This window comes from Anas platyrhynchos, chromosome 3 (assembly GCF_047663525.1).
Source record: "Anas platyrhynchos isolate ZD024472 breed Pekin duck chromosome 3, IASCAAS_PekinDuck_T2T, whole genome shotgun sequence".
Classification (NCBI taxonomy): Eukaryota; Metazoa; Chordata; class Aves; order Anseriformes; family Anatidae; genus Anas; species Anas platyrhynchos.
The window spans coordinates 62662746-62675992 of NC_092589.1; the positions used below are offsets into that span (position 1 = coordinate 62662746).

General features: G+C 39.2%; 1 long non-coding RNA gene across 1 annotated transcript; it reads left to right on the forward strand.

Moving 5' to 3' along the window:
• Positions 1-1078: 1078 nt before the first annotated feature.
• On the forward strand, positions 1079-13025 carry LOC140002195 (uncharacterized). Its single transcript, XR_011808372.1, has 4 exons — positions 1079-5394; positions 6594-6756; positions 8979-9070; positions 9485-13025. It is a non-coding gene; the product is annotated as an uncharacterized lncRNA (long non-coding RNA).
• The last annotated feature ends 222 nt before the right edge of the window (positions 13026-13247 follow it).

The following is a 13247-nucleotide window of genomic DNA, read 5'->3' on the forward strand; positions in this document are numbered from 1 at the left end:
GAGGGATCTGACTGACAGAAAATGGCAGTGCTTTCAGGGACTGAAAACAGACAAGCCAAGGAACCACATTTAGAATTCAGACACCGTCAAAGCAATTTATCTGCATTTATCTTCTTAAAACACCTGTGAACCCAGCCTGGATTCTCACATAGTCCAAAACTGAATAATCACGTTGAAAGACGATGCCAAGACTCAGCTGAGATATGGTCACTAGCCAGATACGCATACTTAGTGTTGCAAATATGAAGCATAATTAGGTGTTTTGTCTCACCCCCCAGATAGCATCTTTGTAGCACATTAGGTCAGGACACTAATGACCAAAGATTATGTCTGAGCTGAGGAAGAGATTGCTTATTGAATCAAGATCCTAGACCTCAGCAAATGCTAATATAAGTGTTTAACTTAATTCATGTTAATCTCACTGGTTGCTTGAATCAAGGAAATTCCAGTTCAAGCACATACATAAGCATTAGCAGCAAGGAGTTAGGCCATAATATATTTTGGTTCAAATTTATCCAGAAATGATTTTCCATTCAAGGACCATAGCCATCTAATTCACTGATGCTGAACTAATTTGAGCCAGTTTGCACTGAAAAAGAAAACACTTCAAAGTGGGAGGATTTTCCATTCCAGCTCCTCTCTCCATCTGACCTGCATGCATCCAACAGACTCTGTGTTTTCAAACACAGACACACGGTAGGGAGGAAATCAGGCCACCATCCTCCTATTCTTGTAACAACACAGCCTTTTCTAGCAGTGGCAGAATGCTACCAAATACATGGCCAGGTTCCTCATACAGTAATAGTGGATCTCAGCTGCCTCTCCCTCCTATTACACTCAGTATCTTGGTTCACAAACTCTGTGCACAGAGGATCTGTTTCTGTACCACTGACATCCCTAACATATGGGAAGGAGATTAGGAAAGGAGGGCTGGAGAGTGAGATATTGCAGTATCTACAACTTTCATCTGTTAAAAATCAGTGTGTTATGGAATATTGTAGATAGTTTTGATGTAATGGAAAAGACCAAGTATGTGCAGGTAAATGCAGAGAGCTTACTTACCTTACTTAGCTTACTTAGTTCATCTTCTGCTGTTTAGAGCATCATCCTCCTGATTTCCAGTCTCTACTCCTTTTTGTTCCTTGAAAGATAAGCATCTCCTCAGCACTCAAGTGTGTGTTGGCTGCATTGTACTCACTGCACTGCAGTCCACAGCATGTTATGGCTGCTGCACCAGTAGCACAATGAACTTGGACAAGGTGACTGGTATGGCTAAACACAGTTGGGTCTCCAAGTACATAAAAAGCTAGAAGCAACCAAATTGTAGGAGTAATTTCTCATCCTCAGTCTCATGAATCGTCTGAGTGGAAAGTACAAAACCACCTTAAAGCTTTCTATCCCTGAAAGCAGGGCAGGTCCACCTGTAAATATGCTGTGAAAGATCTGGTAAAATTAACGAAGAGGCCAAATGTTCTTGCATTATTCAAAGATGGTTATTGGCTACTGTAAGGAGTTTCTTTTTTGACTAAACATAAAGGCTGAAAGATCTTCTTACATGTATCTGAAAGATGACAGCTGATGAAGTGATTGACACACCTTTTAGCTTTAGAAGTGAAAGACTAATTTTGATTTGATGGGAATAAGTTTTCTGTTTTGAAGAAAAATTTTATGTAGTTAGAAGAAATTTAACCATGACTTCATGAGGCCAAGATCTTGCCACAGTCATCCAAAGCACTGTAACTGTGCTGCTGTAAAATCTAGTCTTTCAAATTATTCTTATGTTTTTTGTAGTATTTTATAATAAGTGAGGCAATATTTAAAAAAAAAACTTTCCAAATGGGTTTTTATTTCCTCGCATTCAATTGCACAGACTGAAAGATTGACACAAGTGCAGTTAGAAATAGGTTCCTTGGCCTTCATGCAAGGAATGGTTTTATTTTCCCAAAAGCTGGGTACCTTACAGTTGCCTCTGGAATGACTAAGTCAACAGGAGATGCCTGGATTCCCAGTGCTCATGAAATTCAATCTATTTCTTTAGGTGCATAAGTACGAATTCAGGGCTCATACACATGATCTAATTATGTGGTTTAGCAAGTTGATACTCATCTTATGATGTGTGATAAACTGTCCTTTCATTTAACACAGCTCAAATTGGCCAGAGAACTCAGAAAGTCTTCTGTCACAGATATAAATGACAGTGGTGCCACTGTCTTGAGTGGAGTAACTTCACTACAAGCCCAAGATGTTTTACCTCATGCTGTATGTACATTGACATGCCTATACTGTGCTTGTTCTGGGTTTCTCATCTTTCCTGAAACTGGCATTTGTGCAAGTCTACAGATGCACGCTCTTTTCCAGCTGCAGCTGTGCCAACAAGAAGGTAAGTGCCCCAGCCTGCTCCTCCCTCCACTGCTGGAAGTTACACCCTCTGTGATCTCATGAGGCTCCTCATGTGACTTTCAAGAACTTCTTTCAGTCAAAATAAGCTGCTGTAACAGTGGCCATTCTTTAAGTTCTTAAAATTGACTCATCTCATTTTAGTGAATGTTGGTTAGAGGCCACAGAGAGAAGTTGACAAGTGCATAGGGACGAGGTGCCACTTCAGTAACCTCTTCAGCTGGTGCAGCTACAGCCTGAAAAGGTACATGTCCACAGCCTACATGCAATTGTTAATTGAATTTCCTGTTGTCAAGAAGCATATTCTGGGAACAAGCTGTCTGAAACAGCAAACTGTTTACATGACCCTAGGAATTGCTCCAGGCAAGATGAATGATCAGACTGATGAATGTGCTAATATTGGTCCTTTCAGGTTTTTAAAAGTTCAGTTAAAGAAAGGTAAGGGAACAGAAGAAGGAAAAGGTTGCAGTAGAACAAGAGGTAGCTTCTGGAAAACAGATGTGTTTATCCTTGAGGGTTTTTATTTTTGTGTTGTTTCATTTACACTTATAAAAAGTCAGCATCAGTCATATTTGTCTTGGTTTCTGGTGACCATTATTTTAAACTAACTGTGTACATTGTTGGAACATACAAAGAGCACTTAGTACAGAGAGCTTTACCTGGCTGATGACTAATTTCACTTTTAGTTCCTTTCCGGATTACTTTTTCTAACTAGCTTCAATGAAGATTACAGTTTATACCTACAGTAGTCAAGAGAATGTTTTTGTATTTCATTTGCTGTTTCTTCCTCCACTTCCTCTTAACCTGTAAGGCAGACTTCTTGGAATTCTAACTTAATGAAATTCATTAAATCAATAAATCCCAGCATTAGCAAGTGACCCATGCTAATCTTGGATTCACAATAAGACATGAAGCAGAAAGTCAATAGGCTACTTTTCACACTGCTGCTTGGTGAGAATAAGACTGAAGTAAACAAAAAAAGTGTCTTTTCATATGAAAAATCTTTCCTAAGAATGAAGAAAGACCCCAAACATGTGGTTCTGGTGGATTGAGGGGGAGGATGAACGTTTGGTCTCTTGTAGGACCAGAAGACAGGGCAGTGCCATATCAGCAGAACTATTTTATATCAAACCTTTCTTATATAATAGTACCCATCAATATGGAGGAGTGGGTAAGGGGTGGCAAAGAGAGGTTACCTCCATAGATCATTGCTATCCATTATTGTGTTACGGGTATCTTTTTTTTTTTATATGAGTATATCGCATTATGGGTACATATGGTTACGGAAACATGCTTTGCATCCAGGGATATTCTGAGGCTAGAAATGGGTTTCCCCTCTCAGTGATAATCATGTAACTAGAGGCCTGTTAAGGTTCATCCAAAAGTTCATCTAAAAGTTCACCCAGAAGAGAGGTAGTTTTTATAGCAGAACCTGACAATGAATTTAATAGTTCTTGTGCAAAGAATGCTGCAAAGAAAACTTGAAATGGGGCAGTCTGTATTATTGCCCAGGATTATCAAGACTGGTTAACATTACAGTGTGGAGCTGACAGATCAAAACAACGAGGCAGATTTTGTTGTTTTTCGGGCTGAGTCATAATTATGTATGGTGCACTTTCCAGTAAGAGTTTATCTTTCATCCTTACAGACAGCTGACGCATAGATTACCATTCATCAAAGAATTTGGGGTTTCTGTGAATAAAGATAACTGAAAGGCACTATACCAAAATAATTTGTGGTCTGTGCTTAGTGGGGAAAACAATGACTGATTGCTGAATTACTGATCAGTTAGCCCTGATAAAGGCAAAGAAACAGAGCAAAATGAATATTGAAAATAATTTCCAAGTCAAAAGCTATAATCTCATTCCTGAAACTGATGTAAAAAATATGGTCCACTTCATTCTCATTCACCAACAGAAACAAGACTAACAACGATGTTTCCCAGCAGTCAGAAGTGTGCAGAATCTGGCTGAAGGTTCTGGCCATTTTGCTCAAGTAGTGCAATTTTCTCAAGTCATGTTTTTAAAACCTGTTTTGCTCTATGTTGTCTAATCGTCTTTTTAACCTGGAGGTTTGCTCTGACTCCTCACCATGGCTCTCATGGCAGCATGTTTCAGAAGTGCACTGCCTACTCTGTAAAGTTGCTTTTACCTGTTTTAGACTGAGCCCTGTTCTACTAGTCGAGAATTTGGGTGAACATCTTCTTCCTCACCTTCTCCACTGCCTTTCTGGTTATATAAACCTAAGTCATATCTTCTCAGCTCTCCCAGCTGAGCCCTCCCAGCCTTCTGCATCTCATAGCCCTGCAGATATTTTTAGCTGATCTCTTAGGCTTTTAATTCATGGAATATAAATGTCTTATGCAATGTAAAGCAGAGTTTTTGGATAAACTGTTTATGCCATAGTAACAGCCTGAAGACCAGTAGATACCTAAGGCTGCCGTGCCTGGTTTTGAAATAATAAGCTGGCTCAACATTACCATGAAAAAATGTTCCACAGACTGCCACAGTAGTGCATAAATGCACACCTTGTTGCTGGCTGGATGTTTTGAGGTATTTTGTTTTGGAGGAATTTAGATCTGGTGGTGAAATCAAGCAGCTGAAGCCCATGATTCTCCATGGTATTATTATATTTCCTCTTTTTCAGGAAAAAGTGGGTGCTCTGAACTTCCAGCTGAAAACAGCCTGCCCTACACAGCTAAGTAAACTGTTATTGTCAGGAATGTGGGCACTCTCCATTTTATGCCAGGCTGTGTGCGCGCTGCCTGCTAAAGCATTTCCTTTAGCAAAACAAATAAGCACCACAACGACAAATACTACAACAATCGGTCAATTGAGAGACTGAAACACTGCTTTGCCACAGTGAATTTTCCACATGAAAAACTCAGGGCCTGAAGAGATGCTTTTCTCGCATCTTATGTCAGCACCATATTTCCCCCGTGATCCAGACCTCACAGGCATTGCTTCTTAAATCTCAGAAAACAGAGAAGTTTTTATGGTAACGTATTATAATATGTTTAAATCTGCTCTCATTCTCTCTTGCATGACATGAACCAAGAATCCTATTGTTTTCTCCTGGTAGAAGCATGGTCCTACCTGAATAAGGCAGCAGGGTATTTGCTCTGATGGTCTTTCTAATACTTTGCAGAAGAAAAGCATCTCAGATGGAGATGGATGTCTTGGAACAAAACAGAGATTTCAGCCCATGAGCCACTGCTGCCTAGTTTGTATCACTCACTTAGAAAACGTTACAAGGCACAAGGATATTTTCACTCTCTTAAAAGAAACGCACATAAAAATGGTACATTTTTATGGTACAGTGAACAACCATATGAAAAAAATGTTCTCTCCGCCACTAGCAGCAGTGGCTGTGTGGTCATTTGGTCTTCTTCTGTCTAAAAAAGTATAGTACATTCCTTAGTCCCAGCCACCTTGACCGCTAGCTGTTGTGCTTCCTATGTCAGAGGAGATGAGATCATTTATACCAACTGTAATGATGTCTGCAGAAGCTCCTCTTTTGTGCCAGGTCATAGTACTGGTCTGGATGAACTACAAAAAGGATCTACAGACCATTTAAATTGCTTACTGTTTTAATTGGCTATAAGATATAATCCTTCACTTCATTTTTTGGCTTCTTCCTGATAAAAGAAGAGAGAACCCTGTTGAGCTATCTTGGTGGAGGAAGATTTCATGAAAGCAGAATTTTGCAAAAAAATCATTAAAGAGAGAACTTAGCAAGAACTGAGAGGAAAAAAAAAAAAAAAAGGGAAAATAAAATAGAAATCTGAGTGGAGAGGATGAAAAGGTAGATCTGCAAACGTAAGACCAGTGGAACAGAATTTTATTCAAATTATATTTTGTCATATCTTTGTCGTCTTCAAGAGAAGGGTGACCATGTCAAATACTGCTGAAATAGATAGAAGATAGACAGGAATGATAAGGCCATTATGTGATTTATGTGCTGGAAACTGATTTTGCCATCAGTGTGTATAGCAATAAATTAGGTTTGTTGACCTTAATCTTTAGGAAACAAAGAAAGCAGACAAACACAGACAAACCTGCCAATTTATAGATAGTACATAAAACACCTAGCTCATTCTCCTGTGCAGTGCAGAATTTGTTTGCCTTAAAATGAGTAATGATGTGGCTGCCTTTGAAAAGCAGCATTGAAGGCTGATATTTAACTCTTCTACCCAGGAGTGTCTGAAAGAGGCAATTCAGATCCTGGAACAAGAGAAACAGCTGAATCCCAGGGGGATGGCTCCTGGCAGTCTTCATGGAGGTGCTCTGATGAAATCTGTGGGCATGATGCTTCAGATGATCCGTGGTCTCCTGAAAGGAGCTGCTGCATCCTTGTGAGGTAAAAAATAATAGCAGAAACAAAGGCTGAACTATTCTTTCATTTCCTGATGCCAGAAAGCAGAATGTTACAGACAACAAGCTTCTACAACATAGAATGAGCAATGGGAGTCTCACTATTTTAATTATCCCTCACCTTGGTCCTCCAGCTCAAGAAGGATGAGTAAATTTAGGAATAACTGAAAAAACTTTTCTGCAGAGGGTGTTTGTGAGGAAGCTGCCTAGCAGAATGAAGGCTACTTGCCAGTGTCCAGCCAGCCTGAAGAGGGTCTGGAAACATCACAAGGACTAGACATGATGAAAAATCATTTGAAGCAGACATATTATTATTATTTTTTCATTAACATGTGTCTTCCTCCTTTACAGTTCAGTTAACACATGCACCGTGGCACCCAGGAGGAAATGCTGTGATACTCCAGGATACTGGTACAACACTGTATCTGGTGCACTGGGTTTTGGCAAAATGCTTCTGAAATACACACTGTAAAAAATGGCCAACAAAATGGTGTTTTCTAAACTCAACCTTCCTACCTTCTACATTCACCAACACTCAATACAGTGGTAATCAGGCTGTAATCTAGCTGAAAACCAAGTGCTTAAACAGATTCAGTTGCAAGATTTCACATACTGTCTGAAGACATGGGTTGCTTGGAACTTTCTGTTCCTTACACACTTTCTGCAAAATAAAACCTACAACAGCAATAGTCAAATGTTCTTACAAAATTTTCATGGATTTTAAATTATTCTTCTGTTTATTCTGCAATGCATTATTTTCTAATACTTAACATGATTTTTTTTTAAAGGAATATAACAAGTATCATCTGAAGTGCTCGGTTTTTTAAGGTCATGTTGGCTCACAAGTTTTACTTGTCAGAATGTACAGCTTTGCTTCTGTGGATGTGGCCATCTGTCTTTAGTTTGAGGTCCAAATTACCTCTCAAAATCTGATTCATAAATACAAATAAGTGTTGTTTACAGCTGGATCTACTCTAAATGATGCTTATCAGCTGAACTCCTGGCTCTTGTACAGCTTTTAAAACTTCAAAGCACATAAAAAACACAATCTTGTCACTTTCTTTTATTTTGTTTGCCAATAGCATCTAGTTGTTGACTGGGGAGCTAGGAACAAAGTACAAGTGATAATGGAATGATATTGATAACAATGAAGAACAGCAATACAAAAATCCCAGTACTGCCCATGTGTCAACCAATGCACAACAAATAACCTGACATCTGGGCACTAAGTTCCCCATAGACTGCTTCGTCATTTTCCAGTATACTCCACTAAATAAGTCATGTGCTCCTCCCATTAATTTCAAAACTACTTGAATGTAAGCAAACTTTATTTTGAAATGTTTATGATGAAAGCTGAAATGTAGCAAGCCAAGAATTTTCTAGGATATTTACTTCAGCAATTACATTTTGAATTGCAGAGGTTGGGATTTTCTCAGTATGAAACAAATCTGTGTTTCTGTATCATATGCTTTTGTGAGATACCTGTAAAAGTAAGTTTGCTGGCTTCACAGAGAGCTATTGATCCTAGTGGAAGTGGTTTTCAGTCTACCACAGGGTTGATGGTGATAAACAGGACTGTATTTAATAGTAGAAGTTTGTTACTACCCAAAACTCAGTCAAAACGATGTCTTGACAGAAAATTGTTCTTCAGACAATGGGAGACTGTATTTGATATAATCAGCACAAAAGCACATTGCCCTCTTTCTGGTAATCATCAAATGTTTGGTTTCTTAACTTGGAAATAAACAAGCCTCAAGGAATCTGAAAATTTGAGGTTTCATACATTTCACATACTGGTTTGTGTGGTGTTTTGTGTTTCTTTGTGTGTGTGTGCTTTTTTGTTGTTGTTGTTGTTTTGTTTTTTCTTTCTCAAACCTAGCTAAATTTGCAAATACTTTAAAACATGTGCAGCAAAATTCCATTCCAGTAAAGAATGGACATGGAATGGAATGAGAAGACAATTTATTTTTTAGTTGACTTAAATTCACTCTAGTTCAAATGAACTAGAATTCAAATTCAAATTCAAGTTCAAATGAATACTTGGGTGCAAAGAGCTGCCAATGTTGCTTGCAGGACTACAGCACATTTCAAAAATGAGGTGGTCTTTAGAATGTGACAATTGAGCAATAACATTAAAGGCTCGCGTATATTATTCAAGCATCTTATATTATCAACCTTTAGTCTCATTGGTATTGTTTGATTTCACAGAATCACAGAATTGTAGGTGTTGGAAGGAACCTCAGGAGATCATCGGGTCCAACCCCCCTGCAAAAGCAGGTTCCCTAGAGCAGGTTGCCCAGGTAAGTGTCCAGACGGGCCTTGAATATCTCCAGAGAAGGAGACCCCACAACCTCCCTGGGCAGCCTGTTCCAGTGCTCTGTCACCCTCACCATGAAGTTCTTTCACATGTTGGTGCGGAACTTCCTGTGGTCCATCTTGTGGCCATTGCCCCTTGTCCTATCCCCACAAAACCACTGAAAAGAGGTTGGCCAAATCCCACTGTCTCCCACATTTAAGATATTTGTAAACATTGATAAGGTCCCTTCTCAGCAATCTATAATTCACTTTTGTTACTCTTTGCCATACAATGTTGTATAGCTTTTGTTGCATGTCTTGAGGCATGGCCTGACCCTCTGCTAAGCATGGAGAGTGTGCAGCCAGCTGTATGAGTGATTGTGCTGTGCCAATTGACACAATTTTCCCTCTAATTGCAGACGCTGGTGTGGATTTTCTTCTGAGCGCAATGAATGTCAGACCTTAAACTGTTTTCTGCCACATGGAAATTGTGTGGGGGCCTGAAGAGAGGTTCCAATGGAACTTAGTGGTAATGCAGGCAGGCCTTAGGTGTGTGAGATCATCCATAGGCTAGTGGAGTATTATAGGATGACAGGGCTCTGCATCCCACTTCAGTGGAACCAGCTGCATGAGACTGATGGTGTGATGGGAAGTATGCTGCAACCTTCCTGTTTCCAGGAATATGTCTGGAAATAACCTCGTGATTTGGGAGATGTCTCTCAACATCTCCACTGAGGATATGAAACCAATATGCAGTAAAACACAACAGTCCAATTTTAAATGTGGATTTTCCTCTTTGCAATGATTTTTTTGAAGCTGTTTGGTGTAGGACTGTGGTTAGATTTTGTAGTTCACTAGCTAAACACAGTAGAAATTCTCTAAATGCTAGGAAATCCCATTGAAAAACTTGCTTGAAATGTTAAGATGACAATATCTGTATCTCCATCATTAGTAAAGAACAAAGTTAAAAATCTCAACCTACCAACGTTGGGGCTATGCTGCTAGGGTAGTCTGTGGGGCTTTGATGTCAAAATTGGGCAGGGACAAATCAACTGCTATATAAGAGTACCAGTACAGGTTGATTCTGTTTTCATCAATAGTTGAGAAAGACAGCAAGAGAGCTAGCTACCTCTTTGACAAAGATTATAAACAAGTTTACAGTTCTGCAGTGCACTCTGACTGTACTTACATCCACAGATATTATCCTCTGAGGCGCTTGCCTGTATTTATATGCACAAGGTACTAGCATCTTTGAAATCCCATCTGGCTTCTCAATGGGCTATTGCCTAAACTGAAAGACATATACTTTATTGTCAAGTCAGTTTATAAGTCCTATGCTGTTTGGGTCCCGAGAAAAATCAGAAACCATAATTCTTACTATGTGCCACTTCATTTTCTGGACTGTTTTTGCTAACAGTGCTTGGACTTAAGTTCTGGAACAAGGGGGTCAGATTATTTCCAGTAAGGACATTTCTCTTTGGTCATCTGTTTCACTACTTAAATTAACCCTAAGGATGTCAACTTGAAAAGTATGCTGAAAAGGCTTCATATCTTCAGGGAAATTTTCTTGGACATGCTGACAATAGAGTGACTTTTGTAGCAAGAATTTCAAACTATTTTGGTGCTGGCTTATATTACCTATGGTGTATATCATTCTGTGTATTGTCTGTAGATGGTCCTCAAAGACTGCTAAAGTAATACTTTCTGTTAATACATGAAATTAATGTTTAAGCACAGATATGAGCTAAACTAGAGTCATTCATGGATTATTATTATTTTTTTTTTTAAGATGGATGTGTTATTATCATTTATTTGCTTTTAAAAAAATGATTTTAAGTGTGTTTGCAATTATAACTGATCAGTAATAGCTGTGACTTTGATTAAGAACTCTGTCTCCTCCTGAGACTGTTCTGTCTTTACTCCACTTCTCTAAAACTATTAGTAGAGGACGTATATAAACATAATTCAACATAGAAGTGTGCTAAGACACTCAATACAGCTGTTATCAATTGCCTAATGAATACATCCATCTTCCCAATAATGGGTTGATTTTTCCATTACTGGTAGACAAAGGGTAGTTTTGTATTTAAGGCACAGGACTTCAGTCAATTAAATAAGGGTCAAATTTAGGATTGAATAAATGGGCTTTCAGATTCTAGTGGGAATTGTGCACATTTGAATTATGGTCTGTTTTGTTTCCGTTCTTGGCTTTATCTTTCACTTCCTCTGTAACACTTGGACAAGTTAGTTCACATATACGTGCCTCAGTTTCCATGTTGTAAATTGGGGACCATGCAGAAAATTAGCCCACAAAGCATTCAGAACTCAGCTTAATTAAAGGTTGCAAAGGCAATTTTGTTCCTCAGAGGAGAGGCAGCTTTTTATTACAAACTATTATCATAGCTATTATAATATACTGTAGTTACTAGTGTCTATTTACTTCCCCTTGTTTTATGCCAGTGTAAATTATGTAACCTCCACGAAGGTTTTCTTGATTTAAAGCAAGGATGTTGGCTACATATCAGCTGCTAAGTGTCTCTGACCAGCTGTCACTCAAGCACTTCTCAGATTTTGAGAGGCATCTTGAGTCTCCAGCACTAATTTTATTTTTGTTTCGGTTTGCACAAGCTCATTGTGTTCGTTTAGAGAGGGCTGCAAGCAGTCTTGATAGCAATCAAGAGGAATGGCAAAAAATATGGTCCTCTTGACAAGCACTTATGGGAAACACAAGACTTGTAACTGGGAAATGTGAGATATTTCACTGTGCTGGAATGTGAGTAACAGAGGAGAAAGAGTCTCTGTGTTTTAACTCCCTCCTGGGGCTAAACAACATGTCCCCTCAGTAAAGGATATCAAAGGCAGCTGAAGGATATCTTATTAGAGCTAAATTGCCAGGGAAGGTGGGCAGGAATGAGCAGAGAAAACTGTGGGTTTGGATTCCTGCAGAATAACAAACTCCTGATTTCCTGTGTTGCTCTCTCTCTTGGGGATATTTTGGTAACTGGCCAGCCTCATCCTGGTGGTGGCCGAAAGGCAACTGGCCAAATGAATAGTCCCGATGATACGAATAATGATTAAAAGGTTAAAAAAGCCCCATGTGACTAGCTGGAATCACAAGACCATGAGTAGACCAGGTATGCCAATAAACGCATGGCAACACTTTTACTGCAGTAATTAGATATATACACAGCATATAGGCTTTTACCCTATTTAGTACTTCAGTGTGCTTATCCCTCGTTGCTGTAATATTCTTTCATCAGCCTAAGTAAAAAAATGTTATTTGCTTGAACTGGGTGAAATAAAATAAAACCAAATCCCAGACTAGGAAGTTTTTCTCCAGATTCTTTCCACCTTCCTTGGCATCTTTGATGTGTGACCCTTGCCACCCACCACCCTCTCTTTCAGCTGGCCGTCCCTGTAATAGCCTCCGAATGAAATGATCGTCCCCAGGACCAAAGAGGAGGCTGTGGTTTCCATAGACGACTGCCCGCTGCAGGCACTGCTTACTTGTGGTGTTTATTTCAGTCCCTCCTAGCTACGATGCCTGGAGCTGGAAGGGTCAGTCTGCAGTTTGAATTGGCATATTTTTAAGGTCTTTTCTATTATGAAATATTTATGAGAGGAAACAAGGTTGGACATTCCTGCAACGGGTCCAGTGTAAGAACGCTATGTGCCTTCCTCCCCGAACATGTAAATGCAGTCAGTTATTTAATAGAAGACTCACATACCTTGTTCCTTTACATTTCAAGTGAGCTGTCAGAGGAATGTAAACATTTATTTGGAGCAAGCCCTCAGGTAAAGGATTACCATATGCCGCACAAGGAAATTCCAGCATGCCCACCAAAATTTATGCTGTGGAGAGAGCTATGAATAGAAAGTTTGTACACTGTTATGAATATGGATAAAATACATCACTCATGGCCGGGCTATGGCACGCAAAATTGAAAAACACATATTTTGGATCACACAATATTTTCAAAAATATATTTAAAAGAAAATAAACATGGGATCTTGTGTGTTCATTTACTGTTTGAAGTACCTTCAGGGAAGAGAGACATCAACAATTTTTCTTCCAGACCACTCACTTCTCTTGATAAAAGGGGGCTCTTTGGGAGAAAGGCAGTAGGCTAATTCCTGGGATCTCTTTGTTTCTTTAGCCAGTGACCATTTATTGGGAGTTTA